This window comes from Parasteatoda tepidariorum, chromosome 9 (assembly GCF_043381705.1).
Source record: "Parasteatoda tepidariorum isolate YZ-2023 chromosome 9, CAS_Ptep_4.0, whole genome shotgun sequence".
NCBI classification, from domain to species: Eukaryota; Metazoa; Arthropoda; class Arachnida; order Araneae; family Theridiidae; genus Parasteatoda; species Parasteatoda tepidariorum.
This window is the reverse complement of record NC_092212.1, coordinates 5,445,218-5,450,662: the sequence shown is the minus strand read 5'-3', so window position 1 is coordinate 5,450,662 and position 5,445 is coordinate 5,445,218. Positions and strand designations below refer to the sequence as shown.

The window sequence follows — 5,445 nt, the reverse complement described above, 5'->3', positions numbered from 1 at the left end:
AAAGTAAATGAATCTTTTTTGAAAATTTAAGCGATACATCGCTATATCGCGATGCAAAACTGACGATATATCACGATATATAATTTCTAATATCGCCCAGTCCTATTTGTGACTCACTGAAGTGAGTCACAAAACGTGATATGAAAACTACAGAAATACTACTTTTAAGATTTCCGTTTTATAATTAAGGGAACTATAAAGTATGCGTTGCCTTATGGTTATACATACCATAGTAAACAATATTTCGTTATTTTAAATAAGTCACAGTTTTGACTACAATTAAATTTTAGATTTGTTGTTTAGTTTTGATTCATAATTTTCATAGAAAATTATGAATCCTTCTTCAACAATTTTGATTCATAATTTTCATAGAAAAGTATGAATCATTCTTTAACAATAGGATGAAATTTGGACAATAGTAATCGTAATAGAAGTAATTTTAGAGAAAGTTTTAAACAGAGAATCGAATTTCTAGTTACTTACTTTATATTTTGGTTGAAAAATATGTCTTGATAATATAAATTTTCTGAAACTAACTCGGAGATAAATGGAACTTAACCTGCAAGAAGTCATATTTATTTTTTAACAAACAAACTTTGTATGTAAGTCAGCATTACTAGCAATACCAAAAAATATCTTTTGTACTTATAATAATTAATAAAGGACTTACAAAATAAAACAGGTCCAGAAAATAAATACACGTAAGTTAAAACTAACTTTGCATACGAAGGAAAATATTGCAATAAATAAATTTTAAACAAAATCAATATGCGCTAAATCTAATTGCAAGTAACATTAATTGAGCTCAAGCTTTAATTAAATAACAAATGCATTCGTAAATTATCATTATTATTGTAACACATTTTTATTTGATACAAAATTTAGTAATTATATTCTTTTAATATCTTGTTTTATAATAATAATATCTATAATAATAAAAATAATACAATTGTAACACATTTTTTTTCTCTTTTTATACATATTCATTAATTTTTATTCAATATCGAGGGTTAATATTCTGCATCTGTGTTTTGATAATTAGTCAATTTTTTTTAAAACAAATGAAACAATATCAATGAATTGCTGGAATATAAATTGCAGACTATGACGATTTGTGAATGAGAAACACTGACATTATTGCTACCGTTTTTTGTATTATCTTTATTTCAGGTCTTTTTCAAAACAGTATCACACAAGAAGGGGTGGGTCTTGAAAATGTTTTTTTCTTATTTTAAAACATGAATAATTGGTAAATACAAAGTGATATATGTATATATATATATATTTAAACTTTAGGATCAAATTACTTTATAAAGTACGACCACTTTAGGTGCGTTATTATTATAACTATTGAGTAAACTATTAGAGTAAAATCAAGTATTTCTGTAAAATCTATTTTTAGCTTAATTTTTACAGTAATATTTATTTAATAAGAATGATTAAGTGATTTTGCGTTAAGTATTATTGTAATAATTACGGTTTTATTCGATTTTTTTCCGCAATATGTTCCTTTAAAAATGGATTTTACGGTAAGAATTACCGGCATCCTGTGTGCCGGTCCTTTCTTAAAGGGATTTTTTGTATGAGGTCAAAAGATAAACCATATACAGTCTTACATCCAGAATCAGCCACCAAAGCTTTTTTTCCGTTTCTGGCGTATGTCTTATCTTAGTTAATACAAGAAAGAGTTTTATTATAATTTTAAGCAGCTGTTTATTTAGGTCGATGGGATAAATTACATAATTTTAAATATTTTAAAATTTTTGCCAAAAATAAAAACCACAGATTGAGCACAATTTGTGTCGCAAATTAATAAAGCGAAGTAAAACCAAAACCGTGTTTGAAAAAAACACTTTTGTTGACAGCGGGATTACAAAATATGAACAGAACCGTGATAGTCATGATTATCTGAGTCATCTCATCCACCCAATTGTTTTTCAAATAATTGACTCTTTATTTTACAATTATATCTAAAATACTAATAAATGACTAAGAAGTTAATAATAACTAATATTTTTTTTAATTTCAGTTTATTCCGCGAAATTTGATGCATAAAAAATAATTTCGAAAACAAATTATTATGTTAAAAAAAAATTAAATTTGAATTAGTGTTTTAAATAGTTTAAAAAGAGTTTACCGTGAAGGGTTTATTCCGAAGCATAACCTCCTTATAAAGCAGTTTTTCTAAGTTCTGTCGCCAAGGAAACTAAAAAGGCCATAGTTTAATTGTCTCAAATCAATGCGATGATTTTTAATTGTATATTTAATCTTGCCTTGAAAAATTATAAGGGCTTTAGAAAAAACAAACATTATATTTTAAAAGTTATTAATTTTTTTTAAATATCGCTAAATTGGCTATATTTTTCCACCTCGAAGAAAATTTTCAAAATCACTGCAGTTTTTGCAAATTTTTATGAGCCCAGGAAATGTAGCATAAGTTTTTGTTGCAGTGTGTTTTGTTGCAGTAAGTTTTTATATATTAAAAAATTATATCACAAATCCTCTTTTGACGAAATTATGGCTTCTCTCCATATTGACGTTTTGTGCCATTTTCAAAATAAGCGTAAGCAGTGCTGGCTTTAAATAGGCTAAGCTAGACTTAACCAACATTCGTAACACTTTCAAACTCATAGCAGTTATGAAAATGGCGTATGATTTGCAAAAAAAAGCATTATTTCGTATTACGACAGAGCCTTCGAAAAACAGTGTTATAAGGACCATTCACGCGCTATCGTGGAATTTCGATCGAACCACGAAACCAAACTAACGTTGTCTTTCAGGTGTTAAGAACATAAAATAAGTTTCCATTATAACTCATTGCTCAAAGCTGTTAGCTTACAAGAGATTTGAATGTTATATTTTAAGTACTTGAAAAAAAAAACAGAGTGGTTTGCAGTTTAAATGAAACTCGGCATAACGCTGATATCATAAGTTTTTTTTCCCTTTATCGGCAGTAATCGCACGCGAACGATTGTTTAGATTTATGTTCGAAAATTGCTTTTCTTACTTACTGCTCAATTTACTGGATCCTAGCACAAACAGTATTAGTTAAGTTATTATTGAAATTTCTTAAGTCATAATAGAAACACACGCGGTGACACACACACAATTAATTATTTAATATTATTTTATAACCATTTATTATCTTTATAATTATCTATATTTGCTTTTAAATTTATATTTATTAATTTAAATTTTTTTTAATTACTGAAAATGCGATATTTTCTTTTTTTAAGCTCGATAGTTAATCTTTTTTATATTGTTAAATCATTCATTAAGCAGTAAAATAAATATTTCTAATACCATGACATAAAAATAGTTTATTACCCAATATAAAAAAAAACAAATAAACAAGAATTGATTAAAAAATTACCGTGTCAAATTGTAATCCAAGGTGACACAATTTTCCAATCCTCTATTGCTACCCGTGATGCTTTAGATAGTTGTTTTGGGATATCGATTGACCTGCATTTACTTAAATCCACATTGGACTAAATTGTGATGCCCAAACTAAAATCGATTACCCATTTTTTTCATTCTTTCGAAATTTATCAACTTTTTTTTAGAAATTTATTTGTTTATGAGGATCTAAAAGAAAGTCTATATAATTCACTTAGAAATATAGCTCATTTCAATTTTAAGTTTTGCATAATTTACGAACAATTGCATAGGAATATGTATTTTTGCTAGTAAAAATGATTATCTTAATGTTTCATTTCATTGAAAGAATATTTTTAAACTAAGAAAAAAAAACTGTTTTCGGCCAAACTATTCTATAAATCTCCCCTTTTCGAAAGAATTTTTGAAACTTTTATCCTTTTTTTTAATTTTTTAACCTTTTGATTTTTTATTAACTTTTTAACCTTAATCAAATTTTATATCCTATTATCTGCCAATATTTTTTCTTCAAATTAAATTATTCATAATAAACGAAACATTTCAGCCAACTATGTAGTCACAACGTTACGCATGATTTATCTACTCTCACATATACAAGATTCGCAAAATCAAATTTACTCACTTTTGAAAAATTCTTATTTTTACATATTCCTTTTTAAATATATATATTAGGGAACCTGCCTTACTAAGCATTTAAAGAAACATAATCAAAACATAAAAGAAACAAAGTTAGTAATTCTAGTATGATTCAATTTTTCATTGTAAAGAAAATATTTATACGCTTATGTATTTTATTTACCTATTTTAATGAAATAAAAATTCTGGAACTTACTTGCAATTTTCCTCTCCTACGTCACACTATAAGAACAAAAGTGAAGAACTTTATAATCTCAGGTGATGATAAAGTTTTAATTGAAACAAAATTTTTCCAATATTTTTATTGTAAAGATAGGATAAGAAGGATAAGATAGGATAGGATATTGTAAAGATAGGATAAGTGCTTATAGAGACTCGGTTAATCTTGATTTCATACTGAAATCATTAGCTTTAGAACATTTCATTTTAAAAATTAACTGTTTCTCTAAAGCAGCAGTTCCCAATTACGGATAAGGAACCCTAAATGATTTAGAATCTTTCGGCGGAACCCCTATTTCATAAATAAAATTAGTATCTTCGATTGAAAAAAGGCAATAATAACAAGATATAAATTATTTGAATCTTATTTAATGAGCCGCAATTACTCAGGTGATGGAGCGTTTGCCTTCCAATGGAACCGGGTTCGAATCCTGGTGAGGGCTGGTCGATGCGAATTCCGTATCCGGCTTGCACCGATCGCTGTGCTGACGTGAAATATCGTTAGTGGTAGACGGGTCATGGGTGTGAGTCCCCTTGTAGTCTGGCTAACCGTGGGAGGTTCTCGTGGACTAACGCAAATGCGTTTTAGTTCCATCAAAAAGAAATTTCTCTCAATACTTGATCCAGGAGTTCCCTTGTCTACTGGATTGAGTTCAAAATTACAAGGTTATGGAGTTGAACATTATAATGTTCAACTAGTTCAATGCAGTCGTGAATCCAAAAAATTGAGTCGGCTGTTCAATGACGGATATAAAGCAAAATTTTAAATATTATATGAAATATAAAGTAAAATCTTATTTAACGGCGTCGTGGGGGCTCAGGGGATAATGCGTTCGCTTTCCAATCAGGTGAACCGGGTTCGAATCCCAGCGATGGCTGTTTGGTGTATCTTCTTCTACTTGCATGACAGTCCCTTGTGGCCCAGAGCCATCTCCCTATTCTGCTCTTTTCTTTTCGATTGTTTTCCAAGCAATAATTTTCAGAATTTTAAAGTTTTATCCCACACAGTTGAGCCTTCTGATCTTAGGCATACCCGTAAGTCTAGTTCCCATTGGTTTGATTTATGCATAAGCTAAAAACGAATAAAGTACACTGAAAAAACTTTCGAAAAAGAACTGTTACAAATTCTGAGAATGATTATCAGAGAAACATAATTCTTTATTTTAGGATTTGATCATTTTATATTGAATG

General features: G+C 28.4%; 1 long non-coding RNA gene across 1 annotated transcript in view; it reads right to left on the bottom strand.

The window, feature by feature from the left end:
* The window catches only part of LOC139426354 (uncharacterized), a 7,363-nt gene extending 3,080 nt beyond the window's left edge, over nt 1-4,283 (bottom strand). The window contains exons 1-2 of the long non-coding RNA XR_011637608.1: nt 4,232-4,283; nt 484-559 (exon numbers count right to left, since the gene is read on the bottom strand). This is a non-coding gene — a long non-coding RNA (uncharacterized lncRNA). The remainder of the gene's footprint in view (nt 1-483; nt 560-4,231) is intronic.
* Nucleotides 4,284-5,445: the final 1,162 nt, after the last annotated feature.